At 42.5% G+C, this 16,637-nt stretch overlaps 1 long non-coding RNA gene across 2 annotated transcripts; it reads right to left on the bottom strand.

Moving 5' to 3' along the window:
• Positions 1–5,653: 5,653 nt before the first annotated feature.
• Positions 5,654–11,461, bottom strand: LOC116659283. 2 transcript variants are annotated; one of them, XR_004314554.1, is made up of 4 exons: positions 9,972–11,461; positions 8,150–8,782; positions 7,787–7,898; positions 5,654–7,266 (listed from the first exon to the last, which is right to left on the bottom strand). It is a non-coding gene; the product is annotated as an uncharacterized LOC116659283 (long non-coding RNA). The 2 variants fall into 2 exon arrangements; XR_004314553.1 differs by having other exon boundaries at positions 7,787–8,782.
• Between the last annotated feature and the right edge of the window lie 5,176 nt (positions 11,462–16,637).

Genomic DNA, 16,637 nt, shown 5'->3' on the forward strand with positions numbered 1-16,637 from the left:
AAACATTGCACATTTCTCTGTCTGGGTGAAGAGAGCAGCCTCACATTTTCCAGGCTGATGTGGGCTCGTCACGCAGACCACCTGGCGACCTGGCTGTGGATACAGATAGAGACGATGCGGGAAAGAATGCTGATTAAGCAGTCGTGTCTGAAAACCACTCTGGCACTTGACTTCTTGAAGAAGAGGACGAAGAGAAGGTTCTGGCGCCCTCTGTGTTTGGCTCTCACCTCTCTGCTCAGCTTCAGGGCTGTATTCTGCACTGTCCATTAGCTGTCTTTCTGGATATCTGCTGACCTCACAAAGTACAGGTATTAAAAACAAATTCACCTTCCAACCCAAACATCTTCCCTGTTTCTGTTCAAGTCACCATCACCACAGGCTGAATAATCTCATGCTGATTTCATTTCCACATCATCCTTGTCACCTACACCTGCTCAGTTGTGAATCTGACAGTTCTGGCAGTGAAATGTTTCTTACTTTTACCCCCCACCTCTGTTCCCATTGTCCCCAGCTAACTTAGGTCCTCATTAGCTCTTATCTAGACCTTGCTAGCTGCCTCCTAATTGATCTTTTGCAGCTCATTTTTCCTGCCTTCGGTTTATCTCATCCACTCCTGCCAGATAAGTCTGCTTAAAGCAGGACCCTGATGGGTCACTCACCTGCTCAAATGTCTTTTAAGACCCCCCTACAGCCTGCAGAGCAGAGAGCATCTCTTCAGTCTCCGAGGCCCTGGTGATCTGGCCTCACTGCTCTAAGACCTCTTCCCTTCTGGCATCCTTTATCCCTGCTGTGCATCAGTGTGGTGGGTCTTGGCTCATGTCTCCTTTTATCTAGAATGCTGTTCTACCAGCTGTAAACTTTTACACCTTATTCATATTTTGAGGCCATCAAATGAGACCCCCCTCCATGAATCCTTCCCTGAACTCCTCAAGTTGGAGGTGAACACTGTTCCTTTGGAACTCATGCAGTACTCAGTCTTGTGGCATTTATGATTGTTTATTTTTTTAACCATTGTATTCATTCATTCATTCATTCAACAAAGTAGCAAATGCCTTGATGGCAAAAACACCACCACCAGCTCAATGAATAGCTCTTGAAATGAAATAAGCTTGCTTGCTTTTTTGGCCATTCTACATTTTTTTTTCGTAATGATGGAGAAGACGTCATAAACCGTGGTAATAATGTGGCTATTCTGCAAAATCAATTCACGAATTCAAGTCTGAAGTTGAGAACTTGAACATACTTTTCTCTTCAACCTTTAAGAGAAGTTTCTGTTCCGTCATTATTATTGTTCCTTATGCTAGTCTTGGAGGAGAGCTGCCATTTTGAATGTTACTGACAAGTCATGTTTCATGACAACCTTCTCATCATCTTGTATCCACTCTTTTTTCTCGCAGGTTCTACCTGTTGATGGGGTGTGAAGGAGAGGTAGTGCTTGCCTGCTCGAAGAATTCATGCTAGTGTGATTTGGACAGGCGTGACTTCAAAGCCAGCACATGCTTCATCATCACCAAACACTTCTGAAAACATTACACCAGGTCACGTTTTCCTCAAACCTTTTTTAGGTTTGCTTTGATCCTTCTAGCAGGCATCGGGCGACACCTCTAATCTTTTTGTAACAGGAAGGATACAATAGTATTTGTGATCTTCTTCAAAGTTGGAAAGTCCAATCCTTAGAGACCTGCTTTCTTTCGATCCTGCAGACAGTGGTCTTTATTAACTCTGAATGCAACTCTAGACGAACCGGCATCCAATAGAGAAGCATCTTACAAATGTTACCACAATTCACACCAGCATTGTGAACATAGTCAATAGAGAGGCTAACTTTAGAAATCATTTTCATGAAATAGTCACTTTTCTTACAGTGTCATGATTTTTAAATGTTTTTATGCGCTTTTAATTTTTTTAACCTTTTAGTCACTTAGAAATAATAAAAGCTGCCTTCTGAATAGTCACATAATTGATTCAGGTGTAAGAATTTATCTTTTTATTTAGACAAAGTTGAGAGTATCCTCTAAGCTTTTCAAAGAGGAGCGAGTATAAATCAACTCTGCAGGACAAGGCACTGTAACATCAGCACATTTTTATTTGACTTCAAATTTGACCAGCTGTCTTTGTAAGCTGAGTCTATGCAACACAAATGATCCTGTATTATACACATTCAGTAATATTTTCCCCTGCTTTCTATTTTTCCAGCAAGTACAGATCTCTCTTTTTAAATATATTTTAATGTCAGCATAAACTTCTTACATTTGCTTCTTCTCTTTCACCAAAAAAGACAAAAATCAAAAAATACAAATTAAATCAAAATAGAAAATAAGGGAAGAAATTCAACCCTACATTTAGTTTGCTGCATATATGCAACAACTACAATAATTTTGATTTCTGCCTGTTGTTAGTGTCACCTTACGAGCATGGCATGATTTACAGGAGCACCTCCCAGATGGTTCTCATATTTGGCTTGTGTGCTTCCTGTGTAGCACCATCTGAATATAGTGCTGCTATTAGGAGTACTGAAATATGGAAAGCTTATACTTTCCCTTCACAGAATGATTCCAAACCACCTTGCTTTTTTAATTCGCACATTTCCTGGCAAGCAGAATAAAAGTAATTGAGATAACAAGGGCTTCAACTGACACATTCACCCCCGTTAGTCAATTTTCATTGAAATCCTAACACACACACACACGAATCAGTAAATAACCTATGAAATACACTACGTCAATAAAGAGATTACAATTAAGTTGATCGTGGGGTTATGGATTACAAAAATGCTATGTAAGCTAGAAAGTCACTGTGGCCTGACATTGAGAATAATTTGTGAAGGAGAAACTAGAGATAAATTTGAGAAGGGGCACAATTTGGGGGAATATGAAATATATTCCCAATGGTGGGTATCATTAGAGTGAAGGGCAAAGGGTGGGCAAAAACAAAGCAAGCCAAAGAATGGCTGATTTAATGGCCCAGGGGTGATTTTGTACTGGAAGCGTCCAGTTACATTCCCCATCACACACTTCTTTCCTGAAGGACCTTCTCCACTCACAGCCTAGAAAGGCCAACCTAAGTACAACTGGACAACCCACCCTTTACGCAGCCACCTTGGCTGATGGGCCAAGGGTCCCACAATACTGAACCAATTAGATTTCTGTCTCAGAAATTGAGGGGAAATGCTCAGAAACAGTCGGTCAGGGTTGAACACTTGAGATGGAAGGTCATGGGTTTAGGGACTGAAGCTTCAGAACAAGGACTAAGCAGATGTGTTGAGAAGGAACTGATCTGATAGACTCATGGAGGGCTATGGAGCAAGTAGCTGCCTGAGGATGCTAATTTCTATGAAGTCCCTGCATATTCTCTGAGCTTCATTTCCTTAACTGAGGTCAGCATGAGTGATTTTTTTCCCTCTTGCACTAAGTAACCTGAGACAATGCTCCTTTCTGGGTCCACATTAGAGTCATCTTTATTTTTCATTAACCTCACTCATTATTTCTAATCTCTGCCATCTTTTTTGCTGTCACTACAGCTATTTGTTGATCTCTTTTCTTTCTTATTTCCCTTTTCTGTTTTTCTCCTGATCTCTTTTCCAAAAGGGCTCTCTCTCAGAGCAACTTTACTCCTCCAGTGGTAGAAATGCAAAGGGAAAAATGAATTTCAAAAGAATGTTAGTGTATTCTTTTGATGTGGTTACTGTAAACTATTTCCAGCCATCTTCTTCTCTCCAAAGAATGAGGCACAAGCCCATCTCTGAATATGTTCTTCCTCTACAAATCCCTTAATTACATTTTTATATATTTTATCACAAGATCCATTCCTATGAAATGTTATCCTACTGTAGACATTCATGTTTACTGCAGACAAGCAACCTGCGAAGATTGGCTCTGACTCTTTCAAAGAGTCACAGTCGACACCTTTGGAGTCCCAGTAGTAAGACAACGAGGATGGTGGTGGGTGTTAGTGACTCTGGATTGGCTCCTGTATTCTGACTGCTCTCCGAATAAGCAGCCAGTCTCCTGTCCTTGAATACTTTTTACCATCACTGCTGTTTTGAAGACTCCTGCTAAAAAATCTGCTCACCCATCCTTTCTCTTCCAAATTAAATCACAGCTTCTCTGAGAGAGAGCATCAGGACTGCCCGCTGGTCTTCACGCTCCCTACATTAGAAGTGTTGAGTGCCTAGCTCATGCAGATGTCCTATCTTCTGATGGCCACCAAAGTCAGGTCACTGGCAATGCCCAGGGGAGCCCCAGCTCTTGGGTAGGATGGTAGGACAAAGCTATACACTGGCCATGGAGACGTGGTCCACTGCAGCTCTAGATTTATACAACCAGAGCTTGAAGCCAATACTAAGAGAGGCCACCAGCCTGCAATGAACTACTCATTCATCCATCACGCTGGCCTGTGGGGAGTGAGGGGAAATGAGAAATGGGATGGAAAGAATGCAAGAAGTATGCCCTAGAGTTTTCCACAGCAGTGGTCTGTGTTTTCTTAGATTCTGTGTTTGTCTATTTGGCCTCCATTAATTACAGAGCCAAACTAATGGCCAGAGTTCCTTGCATTTCTCTTGTGATCCAGCTACTGCAGGCATACAAAACTCACAACCATAAACCGTCCAGCCAATCCCCATCCATACCCCCAATCATCTCCTCTATCCAGCTCTCACACATCGAGCCAGTATTTTCTCAGACCTAAATCAACCCAGGGCCGGGTACCAAACTGCGAGGGACAGGCTCCATGCCCCAGAACCTGCTGGAATTATTCAAACTGGTCTGTTCTAAGCTGTTTCCTCTGCCTTGCCTTGCCTTTCTGGTGGAAACTCCAATAAAGGCAGTGGCCACTGCCTTCCCTTCACTCTCGCTTCTGCCTCCTTTCCCAGCCTGATGCCTTCCCGTGTGGCCCTGTGTGACATGGCATGGCATGGCCCCTTCTCCTGGGGACTCGAATAAGTAGTAAATTCTTCTTTCAAGTCATCACTCAGTCACCTTTATAAACCAAGACCTGAGAACACGTGAACTAACACCTACGCACAAATCAAGTAGCTCACCCACTTGCTAGACTAAAATGCAGAATAAAACTATAGATTCCAGAAGAGTAAAAGCCACCCTCTACTTTGCTTCCTTTGATGCCAGTTGGGGTGCACATACAGCAAAACTCGCTAGGAAGCTAGCGATTTCTACGTTTCTTTTTAGAACGCTCCAATACAAACATTGTCCACTGCCCAATATTCCAGTCCTTCCGTTCCAAATGTATCAAGCTCATCCAAAGTAAGGGGCTGAGGTTAGGAGAGTAAGAAGACAGTAATTTTACTCTTAAATCAGTGCTTGAGGCCTGAGCTCAAAAAGTAATTCCTTGCACAGTCAATCACCCCTACGCTGGTCTGTTGGTCAGACAGTAGTTCTAATGGAATGTTCCTGCGGGGAGCACCGGGGCAGACTGCTGGTGAACCAGCGGGTGGCTCACTGTTCATTAAAGATCCTCACAATGTTTCCATATGAGGGGAAGTGGGATGCAGAGATGACTAAATAGACAGTCAACGTATGGAGAAATCGTGCTCTGTTATGGCTTTAAGAAGCTATTACCTTCCTGGACAATAAAAATACATGCCTAGAGACACTGATTGCTGCTGGTGCTGAATAACACCTACTAGTCTGGCCCGACGCTGTGTAAGGATTCTCAGATATACACATAGAAAAAAGTAACTGGTTTCTGCCCAGGTGGCATCTCTGGGTCTGATGACGCCTTCAGATTTGACAGAGAAAGAGATTGGAAGAAAGGTCTAATTTTAGGCAGAATGGGAGCTGAGGGCATGTGGAAATGGGTAGGCTGGAGAAGTGTTTTTAAATCATCTTCTCAGATATAAAGCTGAGTGATAGGGAAAGTGGTCTCTAACAGCAGCTCAGAGGGCTCAGATAAACAGAGCAGGGCATACTAATTCTCCATATTTGAGTAATATTCAGGAGTCAGACCTAGGTTGGAATCCTGGCTCTGTCATTTGCTGTGTGACCTGAGCAAGTTACTTTGTCCTCAAACTCTCATCTGTGACTTGGGGATGGTAATAACTTGTACAGGAGACAGCAATGTGGACCACTTCACTTCGTGTATGTTTGATAAATATTCACTACTATTTTTTGCTGCCTTTACAATGTTATCCGTTTCCCTGTACCCGTTCCCTTTTGAATACAGCAAATCAGAAGAGCTCTGGAAATGGTCCCCTGTTTTGTACTAATGTCAGCCTATTGACAGTGATGTTATCAGCTAGGAGCGCAGGGGGCCTCTACTGTTGGTGGCGAAACCCACCCTCCCAGCAACACATTTCCCCAGACTCACGAGCCAGTGTGGCTGGACCAGCCTTTGTGGTTCTTATTATGATCACTACACTTATCTCAGCAGCAGCCACCAGGGAGCTTCGAAAAAACAAGATTTATTACTCATAGGTCCTGGAAGGTACAGGGCATGCTCGGGGCCACACAGTGAGGTCTCTGGTAGAGAGAGAGAGAGAGAGCTTGGACCCAAGGCTATGCTTTCATTGGGGTGAAGGATGGGATGCCTAAGGTTTCACAGGTTCTTTGTTTACTGGTGAATTTTTTAAAAAATGTGACAATGAATATATGTATGTTCATGTATAACTGAAAAGCTGTGCTCTACACTGGAACTTGACATATCATTATAAAATGACTGTAGCTCAATAAAAAATGTTAAAAAAAAAAAAAAAGAGTATTAAAGTGCAGGAAAGGAAAAGCTAGTAATTAGTGACCTAGGTCCCACAGGGCTTTCTATAAGATGAACTTGGTGCTTGGGGCAGCCTGGCTGTTTATCTAGTTGCGTAGCTGGTAACATGTTTATTCAAGATGGATGTCTTGGAAATGGGTGCCTCTGCAATCAGAAGTTTAATGCCAGGCACTCACATTGCAATCTGAAAAGCTAACTGTCAGGCACTGCCTCTCTTTCCTGTGTTCTGGCTTAAAAATGGTCCCTTCAAATATCAGTTCTGGCATCTGTGGGCTGGATGGTTTGGGGAAATTGATGTAACCTCATACCTTATGTTCTTTGCTCCTGTGAAAAGGGAATAAACATGATGCTCCAAACGTGCTGGGAGGACCAAAGACTAATACACCTGGAGCACATTCCTCGAGTCTGATTTCTCCATCTACCTGGGCAGGTCACTTCTCTCCATGTGCCTCGTTCTTTCCTCTGTAACAAGTGGGTAATGATGTGCTTACTTCACTTCGGTCTGGGGTTTGAGTCAACATGTGGAGAAGACTCAGTAGAATCCTGGGAAATAGGAAGTGCGCAATAAACAGTGGTTATTATTACAATGAGTGCTCCGGACATAAGAGCTGCTCGGCTTCAGATGAAAAGATGATGATGATGATGATGATGATGAATACAGGGTTAAATTCTCTGGTGCCTGTTCTAAGGAAAAGAATTGTTCTGGAATATGCAAAGGTTTAGAACTGAGCAGTATATGTTCTCCTCATAGACCTATTTGGTGAATAATATTCTTAAGAAAATTCCCACCACCTGAATATTGAGGGGCTGACTTTTGGGCACCCAGGTGAAGTAGCTTAACAATTCCACTTGGAGGAAACAGTCTCCCTCAAACATGACACCCAAATCTATTATTTCTCTAGTCTCTCCTTCTAGTTTCCAAGGGAGTCATTCTCAATTTTCTTTTTTTTTTTCACCCCCATTATCCTATATCTAATTATTCACCAGGTTTTATAAATTCCACCTCAAAAGTAGACCCAAACCAATTTTCTTCTCTTTTATTTTGCTTGAATGTGAACAGTACCTTTAACAGCTCCCTTCCAGGCAGGTCCACTCTCCATGAAGGATCCTTCCATCAGCCAGTTGTGCAGACGCTGCCCTGCTACCTGGCATGTTCTCCACATCTCATCTTGCTCCTGTGGCAAAATCTCTGCTTCAGGCCCAGATGCTGCTCTGTGCCCACTTTCCCATCTCATGTCCGTGTGATGCCAAACTGCCTCTTGCTTCTCAAGGCTGTATTATGCTGGATGAAACCCTAGATCCTTGTAGCCCATCTCCAAAGCCACAGGCCAGCTTTACCCAATCCCACAACCAGGGCTGCCCATTGGGCCCTCCAGCTCCTGCCAACGCCTCAGCCCCACCTGCCCAGGAGGGAAGTCAGACTCACCCTGTGCCTCTGCTGCTCTTTCGTCTTCTCTCATCCACATTGTTGTAACTCCTTTCTAATGGGTTCCCTGGGCATCAGTTTCTCAAAATCTTCAAACTGGTTTTGAATATTCCTGTTCAAAACTCCAGCCTCCAATGCCTTCCCAATTCCTTCTAAGTCAGGTCCAGATCCTGCAGCTTCAAATAGACCCTTCTCAACCTGCTCTAATCCCTGGACACCCTGGCTTTCTTATCATTTCTGGAATATGCTGATCCTTTGAACCTCCACCCCCTCAATCTTTGAAGATACTGTTTGGTCTATTCTGCAAATCTTGCTTCCATTTTTCTCCTCCTCTGCTGCTTAGTTGAGTCCTCTTCATGTTTCCGGACCCAACTCAAATGTCTCCTCATTGTAAAGCCTTTCCTGATTCTTCCGAAAAGAATTAAGCTTCTGCTCTTCCATATTCTCATAACATTCTGTTAATATTGCCTTTAGATATCTCTTATTTCACTGTACAATTATTTTATTTTTTATTTGTACTTATTTCATTCAAAAATACATGTTAGGTGTTTATTGGGTTTCTGGCATCTTCTGGGCTCAGGGGAGAGAGAAATAAACACACCAGTCTATGTTCCTACTCTCATGGAGCTCATGCTGTAGAAAGAAAAAAAAAAGACAGTAAGTGTGACAAATAAATAAATGAGGCATGTGCAAATCGTGATAAACACAGAGAAGACAGACAGGATGAAGCAATGGTAATTAGGAAAAAACTGATGTAGACGTGGAGTGTGATGGTTGATTTTACAAGTCAATTTGACTGGGCCGTGGGATGTTCAGCTTTTTGGTTAAACATTATTTTGGGTGAGTTTATGTGGGTGTTTCTGGATGAGATGAATATTTGAATTGGCAAGCCAAGCAAAACAGATTGCTCTCCCCAGTGTGGGTGGGCCTCATCCAATCAGTTGAAGGCCTGAAAAGTACAAAAAGGCTGAGTAAGATTCAGACTGGAGTTATACTCTGAGTTCTCCTGGGTCCCCAGTTTGTGGACTGCAAATCTTGGACTTCTCAGCCTCCATAAGCACATGATCCAGTCCCTTTATAATAAACTTAGATCTGCATATTTCCATCTCTGTCTGTCTGTCTGTCTATCTATCTATCTATCTTTCTATGTCTCCAGTTGACTTTCTGGAGGACCATGACTAATAAATGGGTTTAGGGAAAGTCTGTCTGAAAATATGACACTTGTGCTGAACTCAAAAGAATGAGAAAAAAAAAGGCATAATAAGAGCCAGAAAAAAAATAATTCCAATAAAATGGAATATGACAGCAAAAGACTGAGGCCAAAAAGAGCTAACATGAAGGCAATGAGCCTGAGATTATATCAAATAGAGAAGTAGGGACCAGATTGTTTGGGTTTGATTGAAAGGGAAGGAGCTTGAAATTTTTTCCCCTGAAAGCATTAAAAAGCTGAATAACTGGCTTTAAATAAATATTTACATGAGAAATGAATTAATGGCTAAGTAGTTATTTCCCAAATGGTGAAAGCAATTTGAAAATTCTAAAAAAGAATGGCACCAGATTTTTTCCTTATTCCTTGATAATTTTCACTTAGAGGGCCTGGCAGGTGGGGTCAAAGAGGGGCGGATGCAGATAAAAGTTGGCCATGTCATCTCAGAACCGCAGAGGTGACAGATGTGCAGCCTTGATATAAATGAGTTTCCTGATATTTTTGCAGTTTTTTTAAAAACACTATTGTTGCAGAATAGGTGTGCACTAACGCAGACTCCATTTACCAAAAAGCATAAGCAATGAATCATCCACTCAAGGAACAAGGAAACTTCACCTCCTCCCAGGAAGCCGGCCACAGCTTTACACAAGAGCACCCTCTTCTGTGCAGTTACAGCCCCAGACTTTAGAGAACCAGAGTGAAGGCCTCCTGCAATCTCGCTGCAAGACCCGTCCTGACAGGGTCATAGCTCAGGGAAAACAAGTCCTTATTGGCGTCTATCTTTTCCTCCACACTCCAAACGGCCATATAGTGCAGGATCTGTCTGGCGCACCTGCCTAAGAATGTGGACAAGACAGGGAGTAGGGTTCAGAACACTTTACTGAAAGAGAAGGGAAGAGCTTTCCACTTAATAAAAGTCTCCCTCATCGCCCAGCATTACAGGGATTGTCCAGGAGGTGCAAGTTGACCAGCCCTGGGAACGAGGGGAACAGAATGATGCCCAGAGTCCACAAGGCAGAGAGATGTGCAGAGATTAAAAGGGACAAGTCAGTACAAGTCCTGCATGAACAGCAGATTGTTTTGTGCTTTGAATGGAACAACTTTGAGACAAGGGAATTGGGCTCTAGTATAATCCTGTCCTGCTTTAAGTAGGCTTTTTCAGAGACGAGTCCCTTGTTCAAGGGAACATTAACTACCATGGGGCACCTAGCACTGAGTACTCACTCAAATATTTACTGAAAATAAAAATATTGGCTTCCCATGTGTTCCAGAAGAGGGAAACCTGAAACTTTGTCAGCTGCATACATCTTAGTTTATTGGTTATTTCAGATAACTAAGGCCGCCGTATTACTGCACATTAGAACAGCCACAGAAATCTCAGGAAATAAACAAAAATGCATTTATTTAGCTCACGGGTGTGCTGGTTGACAGCCCAGGACTGTTGGTCTCAGCTGGGCTCACCCAGGCATCTGCCGCTGCCTGGGGTCAGCTATGGGGCTGCTGATCTGGGGTGGCCTTGGCTGGGGAGATTCAGTGCTGCTCCCTGTGACTTTCATTTTCCTCCTGAGATGAGCTGTCTGTCCTTGGCACATTCTCTTCATGGGAATAGGTTCAAAAGTGTAAGCTCAAGCAAGAAGACACTTTTCAAGACTACAGCTTCATGACATCCCCTTGGCCGAAACAACTCACACAGCCGAGGTCGCCACTGATGGAGTGGGGAATTCTATTCTTCCCATGGGGACGATGGGGAAGGAGTGATTATTTCTGAACATGAATCTAATGTACTACATAAAACCTTTCTTGTAAAGTGAGCTGAAGCAGGACAAGTGAGCACATGTGGAGAAGAGATCCCAGGACATGGACACAGAATCCTGGCCACCTGAGTGTCTCCTGAGGTTAGCTTGTCCCATTGAGTCTTGAAAAGGATCCAGTGAAGTTGATAATATCGACCTTGTTTTGTAGAGGGAAAGGTTGAGTCTCTGAAGAGACACAGAAAATTGCCAAAGACCACTGAACCAGGGAGTTGCCGAGCCAGGACTTGAACCCAGATCTGATCTCTTCCCAGTCCTGTGCTCTTAACCACTGTGACTAAGGTCTGGGAACCCTCTCCCCCCCACCCCAGGAAGTAGCCCTGACTGCTCCCAGTTGTTCTCTTTAGGTGAACAGAAATCAAACTTAGCCCCTTTTCTGAAGTCCGTATTTCTTGTATTGAAATCAGCTTCCTTGTCTCCTCCCCTTGAGACGTGCCCACTTTGCTGCTCATCTTTCTGGTCCCATTTCTCCAGATGCTCACTTTCCTGAGTGTCCAAGGATAGGAATGTCGGAGATAAACCCACCTGGATGAAAACATTCAGAGAATATTTTAATAAAGGAGCACATTTTGGAATAAAGTGGCCAAAGCAAACAAATAGCAAGGCTTTATATTTGTGCTAAAAAGCAAAGATGAAGTCTTGGAGAAAGGTAAGCAAATCTGGTTGGTGCAAATATCAAGTGGTGAATTGGACACCCCAATCATACCATACCTGGTTATTCAGCTCATTTTAAGAAAGAAACAGAAAACAGAAATACTTAGAGCTGACCAATTAGAAAGGTGAGAAAATCCAAAACCATATCACTGGAAGAATTCTTGAACACATTTGGGCTTTTCAGGTGGCGAAAGAGAAGAGATCTGTTAAAACATGTAAGGGGCTACCATGTTGGACACATGAAGTTTTAGAAGACAGAGCTAAAACTGAAAGGTAGAACTTAAAAGATTTCTACACAACTTGATAATTAGAGCATGAAATATTAGAACTGTCAGAACAGAGCTCAGATTTCCTTGGAAGACAGTCCATTTCATTGAAATTTCAAGGAAAGGGGGGATAATTACTTCATAAAGAAATGATCAAAGACTTTAGAACTGGAGTACACATTGGACTGGCTGAACTTCCTTTTGAACTAGCTGAACGTTAGTATCCCTTCCAAATTTGAAAATGCCATAAAATCCAAAGAAATCGATTTTTATTACTATAAACACAATAATAGTAGTAATGATAATGCTAATAATTCATTATTCTTCTATTTTGTTCTTTGGAACATACCGTCATACACTCAAAACCATTTTTGTGGAGACACGAGGAGGGGTCTGAACCCTCCCTTTCAGAGATGGAGGGCTGGTTACACTCCCCTCCCCCAGTGTCCCCAGGGACCCACAGTACTTATTTCAGACACTTGTCCTCAGGTAATGTTTCAGCTCCCTATCAACACTTAACAGCTTTGACTTCCCCTATGAAAGAAGACTAATTAAAACAACAAACCTCGCATTGATTTATTACCAGGTGGCGAAAACAGTAAACAAGCACCGCAGGCTGGTGTATTTGTGTCTCTCTGCCGCCCCTCCCCCACCCCGTTTGGGGACTGAGGCAGTGGGGGAAATGGTGACTTCAGTGCAGTGAATCTTCCCTGTGCTCCCTCCCCACCAGGGTCTCTTCACCTTCCCCCACCCCATCTACCCCGGTCTCGGATCATGGGACCCTCCCAGAACATGGGAGAAACTCTTAGACTTGACAGAGGGATTCCTCACATCACCCAGACCCCGGGCACATTTGTTATCTTCTGCATGCCACAGATGAGAAAGCCACGTGCCCCAGAGGTTAGGTCATTAACTCAAGATCATATAGACTGGGAGTTCGAAATTTGTAGATACTGACAGGCACATGCGGGATAGATAAACAAGATTATACTGTCTAGCACAGGGAAACGTACACAAGATCTGGTGGTGGCTCACAGCGAAAAAGAATGCGACAATGAATATATGTACGTTCATGTATAACTGAAAAATTGTGCGCTACACTGGAAATCGACACAACATTGTAAATTGACTGTAACTCAATAAAAAAATTTTTTTAAAAATCACATAGCTGCTAGACAGATTATTCATTAAACCCTGACAACGGCAATGACCAATAATTCTTCTAAAAAGCTTTTTCTTTTTTAACAGTAACTGAAGTACTTGAGCTACAGCTATTCAGTAAACATTTATTGAACATCAGCCACACGCAACGTGCTGCTCTCGGGGCTGAGAGATGAGCAGAAGGATAGAAGTAGGCCCCTCCTCCCAGAAAAGCAGGAGGACACTCAGGGAGCGACCCTCTGATGCCACCTGTAGCTCCAGCATCTCTCGGCACTCCCTGGGAATCTGGCAGGAAGGCACCAGAAGGCTGCCAGGCCCCAGGTGTGTTTAAGTCCAGGATCGCTTACTGATTTACATCATTCCCCCATTTGTTCATTTAGACCCTCTCTTGACCTCCCTCCCTCCCTTCTTCCACCTCGTCTCTCTTCTTTTCATAGCAAAATCCTCATGGTATAACATACACCCTTATGTTTTTTTGTAATGCGTACTCTTTAGCAACTCACATTTAAATTATGCAAAGTTGGACTTGGCACAAAAGCCCCTTCCACAGATTGCCTGTGACCAACCACTCGGATATTTCTACCTCTGCACCTTCAGTTCTCCCTACGCCCTTGCCATGTTTTATTTTCTTCACAGCACTTACCACGCTCTGAAATGCTCTTATTGGTGTGTTGGTTAGTTAATTGCCTGCTTTCCCTTCTACGAGAACTGGTCTTGTTTATCGTTGTAAACTTAGGACCTGGAATGGCCACTAGAATGTAGAGATGAAGGAATATTTGTTGAATGAGTGAATGAGCAAATGTCTTCACTCTATGCACCAATGAATCACTCCACAGTCTGACCTAAGTCTATTTATCCAAACTCATCAGAGATTTCTCTGTCATAGATGCTATAAATCCATTCTGTGACATTGCTTAAGGATTACTGATAATGTATGCAAACTGCCTAACATAGGGTCAGGCACAGAGTAAGCACAAAATAATTATATGGTGATTACTTAAGGGGCAAGGAATATTGTATCTTCTAAAGACTTGATTGCTATTCTGGACAGTATAAAATGTGATTAAGCAATGGAATTAAATTGTTTATTGATGACAAGCTATTATACCAGGTGGTGAGGTGAGAGACCCAAATAAATGTAAGCTCTTTTCGGGGTATAATAGCCTACTTGAGTTAAAACCCCTATGAAAGTTAAGTGACAGTATGTGTTGAATAATTCAAGAAATATTTGCTTTACAGGATAAGATAATAATAATTGCTATATAATTGTGGTAGCTAGTATGTATAGAGCTCTCGTTGCGTGAAAATACTTGATCCACAAGGTCTTATTTCGTTTTCATTCCATCCTTATAATCTCACCTTTATAGACAATGAAAAGAATGTAGGAGGTTATTTACTTTGATGAGTCACAGAGACAGCACGTGGAGGAATCTGTACTTCCAGCCCAAGCCCATCTGCCAGGAAAATATCTTCGAGCCGCTATCTCATGCTAGTGTGATAAACTGCTCATCTGTGCGGGGTTGGCAATTGTGGACAAACTGAACCAAGCAGTTAAGAGAGGGTGCTAATTTTTCAAGGTCAGAGGCAGTGGGCTTTGAGCTACTGTGGACTGCATCATTTGGGAAGACTGTGCCAAGACAGATGTGGGAAAGCAGCTCTGGGAGTGTTAGAGGATGCAGCACAGTGAAGGTAGGCGGTGCTTCTGCTGTAGGTGACACTTGTCTCCTTAGAGTTACACTGGAACTGATATTTCTCTAGGGCAATGAAAGTCAGTTGTATGGCTTAGAGCTGTGATATTGAGAAATGGGAACTCACTGCAAAATATATTTCAGGAAGTTACCCTTCCTTGTTCTTCAGAAGATTTGCACCAGTGTCTGCCATGTGCTCTGGCTTGGCTAAAAGTCCTGCTGTCTTTCACATGGAAACCTAGATCTGTCATCTCAAAGCATCAGCCTTTACACATTTGGTTTCTCAACTTTGCCTAACACCATGGTTGAAAGACACTAGATTGAAAGACAAAAATTTTGTTATTTCAAGCTCTGTTAGAAAATGGACACAGAAACATCTTTCTTTACTTTTTCTTTTTTCTTTTTTCTTTTTTTACCTTGAAACATTATTCTACAAACTGGTACCCTGGACAGGGCAGCCCCATGTACAGCCACGCAGGTGGCACACTGCACAACCCCAAGTACATACAATAGACTATTATTTAGCCTTTAAAAAAAAGGAGGGGGGATCCTGCCTTCTGTGATAATATGGATGAACCTGGAGGACATTATACAAAGTGAAATAAGCCAGACACAGGAAATAAAATACCATATGGTCTCACTTTTATGTGGAATCCTACTAAAACTCATAGAAGCAAAAAAGTAGAATGGTGGTTGCCAGAGGTGGAGGAGGGAGAAAAAGGACACAATGGTCAAGAGTACAAAGGATCAGTTATGTGGGATAAGTAAGTTCTGAACATCTCCTCCTTCGTATAGTGTCCTTAGCTGTCAACACTCTATTAGAGACCTCAAATTTGCTAAGAGGGTGGATCTTATGTTAAGTTTTCTTACTACACAAAAAAGTAATTATAAAGGGGTGGTGATGATTATGTCCCTGGCCTCGATAATGGTGATGACTTCACGGCTGAATCTTTATCCCCAAACTTCTCAAGTTGTAGACATTAAATATCTATAGCTTTTAACATGTCAGTCATAGCTTAACAGAGTGGTCTTTAAAAAAGAAAAGAAAATGGAAGTGGAGCATAGGGGAGAACCGAATACTTTCTTAAGAAGTAAAAATGGATATGTAACTTGTGCATCAGTAATTGCCCACCTCAGGGATATCTAGAATTAAGTATAGAATCCTGCCTTCAAAGTCAATGGGAAAATAGAAACAAGAAGCCATTGACCATATTGGAAGTAATCTCCCAGAGTCAATGGTAACTCAAATGCACATTCTCTCTGCCTCCCCAGCTCTGCTCCATCTCTTCCTCACTATTTAGGCTCTATTTGTTTATGAGACAGTACAAAAACAAAAAAAAAAGTTACCTTTCCTCAAAGAAGAAATAAAGAAATTGTCATCATTAAAAATGTGCAAACCTAGCCAGTCAGAAAAATCATTCCTTAAATTTCCTTTCTGAAGAGGATTGCTGTGCTACAGTACAATTTGTCAATGAGTGCGGATACAGCGCATCACTTTTGACAGATGTTGCCATCTGTTGGGATGTCCCTTAACACCCGCTGCTTGCAGTGCTGCAGAAAGCCTTTCTCCTGCTGTCCTCCTCCCTCTTCTGCGGGGCGATTTCATGTGCCTCAGCGAAACCCATGTTTGATTTGTTACCGAAAATGACGTTACTTTCTCCTACTACAAATAAAGACATATAAATTTTGCTTTTCAATCTG

This window comes from Camelus ferus, chromosome 23, assembly GCF_009834535.1.
Source record: "Camelus ferus isolate YT-003-E chromosome 23, BCGSAC_Cfer_1.0, whole genome shotgun sequence".
In the NCBI taxonomy this organism is placed as follows: Eukaryota; Metazoa; Chordata; class Mammalia; order Artiodactyla; family Camelidae; genus Camelus; species Camelus ferus.